The sequence below is a fragment of the Chiloscyllium plagiosum genome, unplaced genomic scaffold (assembly GCF_037043375.1).
Source record: "Chiloscyllium plagiosum isolate Xiang-an unplaced genomic scaffold, Cpla_swu_hap1 HiC_scaffold_20, whole genome shotgun sequence".
NCBI classification, from domain to species: Eukaryota; Metazoa; Chordata; class Chondrichthyes; order Orectolobiformes; family Hemiscylliidae; genus Chiloscyllium; species Chiloscyllium plagiosum.
Genome location: NW_028270158.1, coordinates 24,171,065 through 24,183,600, shown reverse-complemented (window position 1 = coordinate 24,183,600; position 12,536 = coordinate 24,171,065).

Sequence of the window (12,536 nt, the reverse complement as noted above, 5' to 3'; positions counted from 1 at the left end):
AATTTGATGCTTTGAACACAGTCGCTTTTGTTTTAAATCATTAAATGGAGCCTTTTTAATTGTAGCATTGATTTCTGTGAAACTAATTACAGAACAACCTCGAATATCTGAACAAGATGGGCAAATGTATTTAAATTTTACCCAGCTTGCCTTCCTTTCTCTTCCCATGCTGGCCTTCTGGTTCAATTTGGGTCAGCGTGTACCATCCACAAGATGTATTGCAGTGACTTACCAGGGTTTCATTAACAGCATTTTATAAATTTGGGACCTCCAGCAAATAGAAAGCCAGAGGTAGTAGACACATGGGAATGCATCATTTGCAGATTCCCCACTGAGCCGCGCAACATCTTGATTTGGAGTTATATTGTCTTTCCTTCTTTATCACTGGGTCACAAGTTTGGAACTCCTTTTGAAACAATGCTTTGGGTGTCCCTACATCTCATGGATTTCAAGGGGGCAGCTCACTACTACCTTTGCAAAGGTAATTACAGATGAACAATGAAAGCTGACCTTGCTGACAACACTGAATTGGACAGATTAGTGACCACAAAGGAGTTGATGGTCATGGATAACTAGGAGGGGTGGTGGTCAGACAAGAAAGTCAAGTTGAGACATGATCAGATCAGCCCATGTCCTGTAAATGAGTAATAAAGTGTTTTCTCCTCTCTCACTGAACTCGCAATTTGTTGCAGAGTTTTTGTTCTTTCTGACTGGATATCTGCCCACAGTTTCCAGATCAGAAGTGGTATGACTGCATTGACAAAGAGCATAGCCAGTTTCTATTTGATGGCATTCTAATCTTCATTGCCCATAAAGATCAATAAACACCTTCAAGAGGTTATTATGCAATATTCCAAAATATGGTTGCTAAGACTAGGCTTTGTTACAATTAAAAGGTACAAGCTGAAAAGAACATTTCTTGAAGTTGAGTTGTGCGAATGTTGATCATCCTGCCTCCCTAGTGGATCTTTAAAAGTATGTACATAAGGCTTATGTGAAAAATCTGGATTTCAAATATTTTAGTTCATTTTGTGGAGTTGGTTTTAAATGGGATTTTTGTTTTGTAAAACAAGCACCGCAGTACAAAATGGCATTGATGTACAGATCATCCATAGTCCAGTTATACTGTAGAACAAAATTGAGGGTTGAATGACCTGCTCCTATGCAGTTCAATGCGTAGTAAGTGTGCAACTTAACAATTTCAAGAGGAATCGTGGCGCAGTGTACAGATTAGGAGCTGGAATGAAGCTCAGTATTGTGTTTGGTTGTCAATATCAACAATAAAGTTCCAGAATCCCAACTACAAAGCCCTTTTGCACATTCAGAAAGTAAAAGGTATGGGTTGTAGCCAAATCCAAATGGCTTACAACTCTTTAATATGTGGTTGGATGCCATGCTGTGAGTTTGGGTTTAAGACAGATCCAGAAACGAGCAAAGCCAAGAACTGTCTTCACACTTTGAGTTCAAATTGACACTATTTATTATACATTAATATATCGCACGTTAAGTCTTTATGTACACACTAATCATTGATATTCCATGTTCACTCTTATAGTTACATTAGGTAAGGGTAAATCTATCTCCTTCATGTGTTCATGTCCTTGTATTGGTAAGACTCTAAAGTTCTAGTGTAGTGTAATATAGTGTAATCTCGACTAACTTCACCCACACTATTATTTATGCTCGGTAATGTGCAGCTCCATGACAGTATCACAAATTTGCTCCTCAGTCTTGAAGTCCTTACACAACAGACTCCAAGTCTGAGTCTGTGAGAACTTCAGTTTGGAAGGTTACATTACTGGAATCACCAGTTTATTGCAGTGCTTTGACCTAGCTGTAAATTCAGTGTGATTCCTGTCTGATCACCTAAAGAATACATATTGTTACTGGACAGGTGGAATAACTGTTGTAACATTAATTAATCAGATGAAAATCTCTCAGTGCCTCAAATTGACTCGAATGGTTCTCTGAGAGTAGAACAGGTCAGTGAAATATATAATATCATAGCTCAGGGTACTATGGAAGACAACTGACAAATTGAAAAGGAACATAATAAACATTGTTAAATCAAAAGGAGGTCTTAATGGCTTTCAGAACTAACTATAGATTACACAGAGAGGAGCATGTGTCTGACCAGATCAGGAATGTACTGTATAATACATTTGTATAGCACAAGCAAATGGGTTTCCAAAGGCACAAACATCCCTTCCAAGTGAAGTAGTGCTTTACCTACACTTCACACAATCTAGTCTACCTCATTCACTCTCACAGTGCAGGGAACAAAGCATAGATCGGATGACCACTTTGCAGAACATCTACATTCTGCCTGCAGAAATGACCCTAAGCTTCCAGTTGCCTGCCACTTTAACACACCATCTTATTCTGGATCAGAGTGGTGCTGGAAAAGCACAGCAGTTCAGGCAGCATCCAAGAAGCAGGAAAATCAATGTTTTGGGCAAAAGCCCTTCATCAGAAATAGAGGCAGGGAGCCTGCAGGGTGGAGAGATAAATGAGAGGGGTGGGAGAGGGGAGAAAGTAGCATAGAGGACAATAGGTGAATGGGGGTGGGGATGGAGGTGGTAGGTCAGACAGGAGGATGGGGGAAGGTAGCAAAGTGTACAATGGGTGAATGGGGTGGGGATGAAGGTGATAGGTCAGAGAGGAGGGTGGAGTGGATAGTTGGAAAGGAAGATAGGGTTAACATCTCTGTCTCAGGCTTGTTGCAGTGCTCTGGTGAAGCTCAGCGTAAGTTGGAAGAACAACACCTCATTTCCTGCTTGTGGACCCTATAGCCCTCTGGACTCAATATCAAGTTCAATAACTTTAGGGCTTGAACTCTCCTATGTCCTAGCCCCCACCCCCACACACCAGATCTTGTTAACAAACAGTCTGCTATTACCCATTGTTAGCTACTAACAGTCTCCATTAACAGCTATTCACTCTCATAGCCAAATCGTTATCCACTTCTTTGTCCAACTGTTCTTCTCTCTCTTTGGGCTCTACTCCCACCTATCATTTACTCCTTACCCCCTCCCCCCTTCCTGTCTTCTGCATAGAAGCCGACATTTTCCAAGCCACCAGCAGTTCTGAGGAAGGGTCACCAGACCCAAACATTAACCTAATTTCTCTTTACAGATGCTACCAGACCTGCTGAGCTTTTCCAGCCTTTTTTGTTTTTGTTTCCGATTTACAGCATCTGTAGTTCTTTTGGTTTTATTGGGTTCTTTATGGTCATCAACATGTTTGTGAGTAAGCAACAAGACTTGAAGTTCACATTATTGAATAAAATTATATTTCAAAATAAAATATTTGAGCATATAAACTTCAAAATTCTAATTCCTACCCTGAGGAGCCTTCAATGGCGCACCTTATAATCAAACCTTAGTCTTACATCCCACCATAAACTCTCCCTTCATTCCATCACACATTTTCCCTACATCCTGCCACATCGTTTAAAGACCAATCTTTTGTTCTATGTTGGAATTAGAATTAGAATTACAGCAATACAACAGTACAGCAAAAAAAAGTCACCATTCCCGGCACCAGCTTAGGTACAAAGGTACCTAGGTACAAAATCTTAGGTATAAAGTTGAAAAAAAATAAATAAAGTTTCCCTCTGCAGCATAATCAACTTTCAGTCCCTCTTTATAATTTACCCCATCAGTTTCCTTGCTCCGTACTCACTACTTCCTCCTTGTTAAATAAAAGGCTCAATATAAATGATGTAAAACTGCAAACTAACTTCTACAGTTTTGTTTCATTGGCTTTATGAGTACTTTATGAATAATGTACTTTATGAGCGTGACTGGTAGCAGATGATATTGTGTAAGCAACTGTTGGTCAGTGTTAGTACCAAAGGTAAGGGATTTCTTTTATATGCAGAAACTGGTTGTTCATAAGAGTAGAAAAGGTGAAGAAAGAGTTTATTAAATGTGCTCGAAATATAAAGAATTTTAATATGGTCAATAGATTGAAACAATTTCTCATGGCAGGACCAGTAAACAAAAACATAAATTTATGGTAATTGACAGAGAAAGAGTTGAAATGACCGCATGGAATGAACTTCCGGAGGAATTGGGTGGATGTGGGTAAATTACAACATAGAGTCATAGAGATGTACAGCATGGAAACAGACCCTTTGGTCCAACCCGTCCGTGCCGACCAGATATCCCAACCCAATCTAGTCCCACCTGCCAGCATCTGGCCCATATCCCTCCAAACCCTTCCAGTTCATATACCCATCCAGATGCCTTTTAAATGTTGCAATTGTACTAGCCTCCACCACTTCCTCTGGCAGCTCATTCCATACATGTACCACCTTCTGAGTGAAAAAGTTGCCTCTTAGGTCTCTTTTATATCTTTCCCCTCTCATCCTAAACCTATACTCTCTAGGTCTGGACTCCCCCACCCCAGGGAAAAAACTTTGCCAATTTACCCTATCCATGCCCCACATGATTTTATAAACCTCTATAAGGTCACCCCTCAGCCTCTGATGCTCCAGGGAAAACAGCCCCAGCCTATTCAAACTCCCCCTATAGCTCAAATCCTCCAACCCTGGCAACATCCTTGTAAATCTTTTCTGAACCCTTTCAAATTTCACAACATCTTTCCGATAGGAAGGAGACCAGAATTGCATGCAATATTTCAATAGTGGCCTAACCAATGTCCTGTACAGCTGCAACATGATCTCCCAACTCCTGTACTCAATAGTCTGACCAATAAAGGAAAGCATACCAAACGCCTTCTTCACTATCCTACCTGTGACTCCACTTTCAAGGAGCTATGAACCTGCACTCCGAGGTCTCTTTGTTCAGCAACACTCCTCAGGACCTTACCAGTGAGTGTATATGTCCTGCTAAGATTTGCTTTCCCAAAATGCATCAACTCACATTTATCTAAATTAAACTCCATCTGCCACTTCTCAGCCAATTGGCCCATCTGATCAAGATTCAGCTATAATCTGAGGTAGCCCTCTTCGCTGTCCACGACAGCTCCAATTTTGGTGTCATCAGCAAACTTACTAACTATATCTCTTATGCTCACATCCAAATCATTTATATAAATGATGAAAAGTAGTGGACCCAGCACCGATCCTTGTGGCACTCCACTGGTCACAGGCCTCCAGTCTGAAAAACAACCCTCCACCACCACCTACCATCTTCTACCTTTGAGCCAGTTTTGTATCCAAATGGCGAATTCTCCCTGTATTCCATGAGATCTAACCTTGCTAATCAGTCTCCCATGGGGAATCTTGTCGAACGCCTTACTGAAGTCCTTATAGATCATATCTACCACTCTGCCCTCATCAATCCTCTTTGTTACTTCTTCAAAAAACTCAATCAAGTTTGTGAGACATGATTTCCCACACATAAAGCCATATTGATGATCCCTAATCAGTCCTTGCCTTTCCAAATACATGTACATCCTGTCCCTCAGGATTCCCTTCAACAACTTGCCCACCACCGACGTCAGGCTCAATGGTCTATAGTTACCTGGTTGTCCTTACCACCATTCTTAAACAGTGGCACCACATTAGCCAACCTCCAGTCTTCCGGCACCTCACCTGTGACTATTGATGATACAAATATCTCAGCAAGAGGCCCAGCAATCACTTCTCTAGCTTCCCACAGAGTTCTAGGGTACCCTGATCAGGTCCTGGGGATTTATCCACTTTTATGCATTTCAAAACATCCAGCACTTCCTCCTCTGTAAGATGGACATTTTGCAAGATGTCACCATCTATTTCCCTACAGTCTATATCTTCCATGTCCTTTTCCACTGTAAATATTGATGCAAAATACTCGTTTAGTATCTGCCCAATCTCCTGAGGCTCCACACAAAAGCTGCCTTGCTGATTTTGAGGGACCCTATTCTCTCCCTAGTTACCCTTTTGTCCTTAATGTATTTGTAAAAACCCTTTAGATTCTCCTTAATTCTATTTTCCAAAGCTATCTCCTTTTTGCCCTCCTGATTTCTCTCTTAAATATACTCCTACTGCCTTTATATTCTTCTAAGGATTCACTCAATCTATCCTGTCTATATCTGACATATGCTTCCTTCTTTTTCTTAACCAAACCCTCAATTTCTTTGTTCATCCAGCATTCCCTATACCTACCAGCCTTTCCTTTCACCCTAACAGGAATATACTTTCTCTGGATTCTTGTTATCTCATTTCTGAAGGCTTCCCATTTTCCAGCCATCCCTTTACCTGCGAATATCTGCCCCCAATCAGCTTTTGAAAGTCCTTGCCTAATATTGTCAAAATTGGCCTTTCTCCAATTTAGATCTGGTCTATCCTTTTCCATCACCATTTTAAAACGAATAGAATTATGGACGCTGGCCCCAAAGTGCTCCCCCACTGACACTTTAGTCACCTGCTCTGCCTTATTTCCCAAGAGTAGGTCAAATTTTGCACCTTCTCTAGTAGGTACATCCACATACTGAATTTTCTTGTATATACTTAACAAACTCCTCTCCATCTAAACCCTTAACACTATGGCAGTCCCAGTCTATGTTTGGAAAGCTAAAATCCCCTACCATAACCACCCTATTATTCTTACAGATAACTGACATCTCCTTAGAAATTTGTTTCTCAATTTCCCTCTGACTATCAAGGGGTCTATAATACAATTCCAATAAGGTGATCATCCCTTTCTTATTTCTCAGTTCCACCCAAATAACCTCCCTGGATGTATTTCCGGGAATATCCTCCCTCAGCACAGCTGTAACGCTATACCTTATCAAAAATGCTACTCCCCCTCCTCTCTTGCATCCCTTCCTATCCTTCCTGTTGCATTTGTATCCTGGAACATTAAGCTGTTATTCCTGTCCATCCCTGAGCCACATTTCTCTAATTGCTATAATATCTCAGTGCCATGTTCCTAACCATGTCCTGAGTTCATCTGCCTTCCCTGTTTGGCCTCTTGCATTGAAATAAATGCAGTTTAATTTATTAGTCCTAACTTGTTCTCTGCTTTGTTCCTGCCTGCCTTCACTGTTTAGCTTGCCATTGTTCTCAACTGTACCATCCTCAGACTGAAATCTTTCCTCACTATCTCCCTGGGTCCCACTCCCCCACCTTACTAGTTTAAATCTTCCTAAGCAATTCTAGCAAATCTCCCTGCCAGTATATTAGTCCCCTTCCAATTTAGTTGCAATCCGTCCTTTTTGTACAGGTCACTTCTACACCAAAACAGCTTCCAATGATCCAAAAATGTGAATGCCTCTCCCACACACCAGCTCTTCAGCCATGCATTCATCTGCTCTATCCTCCTATTCCTGCCCTCACTAGCTTGTTGCCCTGGGAGTAATCCAGATATTACTACTCTCAAGGACCTCTTTTTTAAATTCCTGCCTAACTCTCTGTAATCTCCCTTCACAATTTCAACCTTTTCCCTTCCTATGTCATTGGTTCCCCCTTGAGAACATTCTGCATCCTCTCTGAGACATCCTTAATCCTGGCTCCAGGGAAGCAATACACCATTCTGATCTTTTGCTGCTGGCCACAGAAACGTCTGTCTGTACCTCAGACTAGAGAGTCCCTTCATGTAAAGAATATTTGGATAAGTACATAATTAGGAAAGGTTTAGAGGGATTTGGGCCAGGAGTAGGCAGGTGCAACTAGTTTAGTTTGGGATTATGTTCAGCATGAACTGAAGGGTCTATTTCCGTGCTGTATGACTCTATGATTCTATGTGGATTGTTTTGATGTGGCAAGTTGTGATCTGGAATGGTGCGATAAGAAGATTAGATAATTCTTTTTCAAAAGGAAATTGGATGACTACTTGAAATGAAAATGTAACAGGCTATGGGGGGAAAAGCAGCGTGAGACTATTTAGGTAGCGTTGACACAGACCCCTTGGGCTGAAGAGCCTCTCCTCTCTGCTGTATGATTCTGTTCTTCAGCTCGCCCTCCCATGTGCATTGTGTGAATATAACCACAAGGGGGTGTCTGTGTACTGCAATCAAACATATGCCGAGGCTTGCCAGAGTTCACTGCAGTCAGTGTCAGTATCCACACTCTGACTGCCCTCACTGAACTTGGTACTGCCACCTGGTGACAGAGAATGGCATGTCGCCTGTGGAAAGTGTATCTTCTGGTCCCAGAAAATAACAAGGGAAGGATTTGGAATCTGAGGGCCAGGCTCGTGGCCACATGGCTGTAGCATGGGAATCTTGACAGGGGAACCTGAATTTTAGACTTCCCAAAATAGATAAGTTTTTGTTGGTCTCGACCAAATCAGGATGATGTCAACAAAAAGCAAAATAATCAAATCATGATATCACTTCAAAATTAAGACCTCCCACCTTACACCCTGTGTAAATTTAAGTTAATTCAAAATTCTGCTGGTTATATTCTAATTTGCACCAGCTCCTGCGCACCCACACCCTCCTGTGTGTGTTAATCTATATTGGTTCCTGGTCGGCAACATCTCGATATTAAAATGTTCATCCTTAATTCTAAATCCCTCCTTGGCTTAACTTCTTGGTATCTGTTATCTTCTACACTACCAATGTACCCCCTAATTATTTCTGCAGTGTGTGGACCCTTTGAATTATTTTATGAGGCTGAATCTCAAAGCAGGTAAAAACAATGACTGCAGATGCTGGAAACCAGATTCTGGATCAGTGGTGCTGGAAGAGCACAGCAATTCAGGCAGCATCCGAGGACAGGCAAAATCGACGTTTCGGGCAAAAGCCCTTCATCAGGAATAAAGGCAGAGAGCCTGAAGCGTGGAGAGATAAGCTAGAGGAGGGTGGGAGTGGGGATAGAGTAGCATAGAGTACAATAGATCAGTGGGGGAGGAGATGAAGGTGATAGGTCAGGGAGGAGAGGGTGGAGTGGATAGGTGGAAAAGGAGCTGGGCAGGTCGGACAAGTCCGGACAAGTCAAGGGGACAGTGTTGCTGGAGGTTAGAAACTAGGATGAGGTGGGGGAAGGGGAAATGAGGAATGAGGAAGCTGTTGAAATCCACATTGATGCCCTGGGGTTGAAGTGTTCCGAGGCGGAAGATGAGGCGTTCTTCTTCCATGCATCTGGATGGTGGTGAGGGAGCGGCGGTGAAGGAGGCCCAGCACCTCCATATCCTCGGCAGAGTGGGAGGGTGAGTTGAAATGTTGGGCCACGGGGCGGTTTGGTTGATTGGTGCGGGTGTCTCGGAGATGTTCCCTAAAGCGCTCTGCTAGGAGACGCCCAGTCTCCCCAATGTAGAGGAGACCGCATCGGGAGCAACGGATACAATAAATGATATTAGTGGATTTGCAGGTAAAACTTTGATGGATGTGGAAGGCTCCTTTAGGGCCTTGGATAGAGGTGTGGGAGGAGGTGTGGGCACAGGTTTTACAGTTCCTGCGGTGGCAGGGGAAAGTGCCAGGATAGGAGGGTGGGTCGTAGGAGGGCGTGGACCTGACCAGGTAGTCACAGAGGGAACGGTCTTTGCGGAAGGCGGAGAGGGGTGGGGAGGGAAATATATCCCTGGTGGTGGGGCCTGTTTGGAGGTGGCGGAAATGTCGGCGGATGATTTGGTTTATGCGAAGGTTGGTAGGGTGGAAGGTGAGCACCAGGGGCGTTCTGTCCTTGTTGCGGTTGGAGGGGTTGGGTCTGAGGGCGGAGGTGCGGGATGTGGACGAGATGCGTTGGAGGGCATCTTTAACCACGTGGGAAGGGAAATTGCGGTCTCTAAAGAAGGAGGCCGTCTGGTGTGTTCTATGGTGGAACTGGTCCTCCTGGGAACAGATACGGCGGAGGCGGAGGAATTGGGAATACGGGATGGCATTTTTGCAAGAGGTAGGGTGGGAAGAGGTGTAATCCAGGTAGCTGTGGGAGTTGGTGGAGTTGTAGAAAATGTCAGTGTCAAGTCGGTCGTCTTGGAGAGGTCCAGGAAGGGGAGGGCGGTGTCAGAGATGGTCCAGGTAAATTTAAGGTCAGGGTGGAATGTGTTGGTGAAATTGATGAATTGCTCAACCTCCTCACGGGAGCACGAGGTGGCGCCAATGCAGTCATCAATGTAGCAGAGGAAGAGGTGGGGAGTGGTGCCAGTTTAATTACAGAAGATCAACTTCTCTACATAGCCAACAAAGAGACAGGCATAGCTGGGGCCCATACGTGTGCCCATGGCTACCCCTTTGGTCTGGAGGAAGTGGGAGGATTCAAAGGAGAAATTGTTAAGGGTGAGGACCAGTTCGGCCAAACGAATGAGAGTGTCGGTGGAGGGGTACTGTTGGGAACACGTGCAGCCATGAGGGAATATTACCTATTATGTTCCTGGATATCTCTGCTCCTCCAATTCTGGCTTCACATTCGTCCCTGAGTTTCACTGTTGGTGACGGTGTCTGAAGCTGGTGAGATCTCAGCTCCAGAATTTCCTCCTCAAACCCCTCTGCTCCTTTAAAACACTCCTTAAAACTTAGCTCTTTGACCGAGCTTTTGATTACCAATCTCCTTCAACACTTCGATTTTGATTTTGATCTCGTTTCAAGCCAGTGAAATGCCTTGGAAAGTTTTACCACATTTGGGGAACATGTGATTTCAAGTTGTTGGTAACCAAAGGGTTAATATCAGGAATCAGCATCATTTATTAGCAGCTTCCATTTCCATCCTATTTGTTTTTATCATAAATCACGACTGTACAATAAGCATACTGATCTGTGTTGGGCTCAGTCAACGGAGCACACTCAGAATTGGTAGTGTGTAAGGAACTTACCACGTGCAGAACTGTGTACAACCTGAATATTTTGTAACTGGATCCTTAGCACTATATACTCACACATTATTAAATTATTTGTTCTCGGGTTGTGAGAATTTACTGCCTCTTACCTGATTGCCTGAGAAGATAAAACTGAGTCTTCTAGAATCACTGCAGTCCTTGTGCCAATGGTTATTTTACAACTGGTGATCTGCAAGGCGATTTCAAAAGACAGGGTGTAACTGGAGTCATGTGGAGAGTGTAATAGATTCAGAAAAACTCATTTCTTTCCTGAAGGAAGTTAGTGAATCAATTAATTTTTCATTTTCCCTCTGAATTTTTCTTTAGCCGATTTGGTGAATTATGTTACTTCTTGCCACTGTGGGATTTGAACTCAGTTTCTGGTTGGCCAGTTCAGAACCAGTGCCTTTATCATCGCTGAAGCAGGAAGATGTGCTCCACTCCAACAAAATCAAATCACATCCTTTGGGATGCTTGACCAGTATTACAGCATCTGCACAAACAATGCACATATGAAGTGTTGAGTGATTGGTTTGCATGAGATAGGGAACGTCACACACTTACTCTCCACCACACCCTTCAGATTACAATAGTAACTTCCTTTCGAAATCAATCCTGTTCGTTGGCCTGAATTCAACCTTCCTGGAAACCTCACATGGAGCCACGCCAGAAATCCACAAGAATTTGCCATCTCTTTGGAAATCTCTGCCCCAGGGGACAGCAGAGGCTTAGTCATTGATTAGGTTCAAGTTGGAGATTTCAAGATTGATTAAAAACATCCAGGCTGACACAGATAGTGCAGCAAAATGGCGTTGAGAGAGATCAGCCATGAGCATATTAAATGGCAGTGTCAGCTCAAAAGGGTTAATGGCCAATTCTTGCTCCTGCTTCTTGTTTCTGTCTCCCCACATGCCAGCCGTGTTCATGTACATACACATTCGTCTTGGTGTTACAGGGCTGTGAGGCTCTCGAAGCTAGTGGCTGAGATTTTACTGCAGTGCCCAGGGAATGCTGCACTGTGGGAGGTGCCTTCTTTGAGATGAAGCATACCCCCATGAAGGGTATAGACAGGGTGGATAGAGATAATCTTTTTCCCCAGGGTGAGGGATTCAATAACGAGAGGTCACATGTTCAAGGTGAGAGGTGAAAAGTTTAAGGGGGATACACGCGGCAAGTACTTTACACGGAGGGTGGTAGGTGCCTGCAACGCGTTGCCAGCAGAGGTAGTAGAGGCAGGCACGGTGGATTCGTTTAAGGTGTGTCTGGACAGATGCACGAGTAGGTGGGGAGCAGAGTGATACAGATCCTTGGGAATTAATGGGCGGCAAGATGGCACAGTGGTTAGCACTGCTACCTCAGAGCGCCAGAGACCTGGGTTCAATTCCCGCCTCAGGCAACTGTCTGTGTGGATTAGATTAGATTAGATTAGAAACAGGCCCTTCGGCCCAGCAAGTCCACACTGACCCGTCGAAGCACAACCCACCCAGACCCATTCCCCCACATTTACCCCTTCATCTAACAATTTAAGATGGTCAATTCACCTAACAAGTTTGCACATTCTTCCCATGTCTGTGTGGGTTTCCTCCCACAGTCCAAAAATGTGCAGGTTAGGTGAATTGGCGATGCTAAATTGTCTGTACTGTTAGATGTAGGGTATGGGTCTGGGTGGGTTGCTGTTCGGAGGTATGGTGTGGACTTGTTGGGCCGAAGGGCCTGTTTCCACACTGTAAGTAATCTAATCAATTAGGCGACAGTTTTAGACAGTGGATTTGAATCGGCTCAGGTTTGGAGGGCCGAAGGGCCTGTTCCTGGGCTGTAAATTTTCTTTGT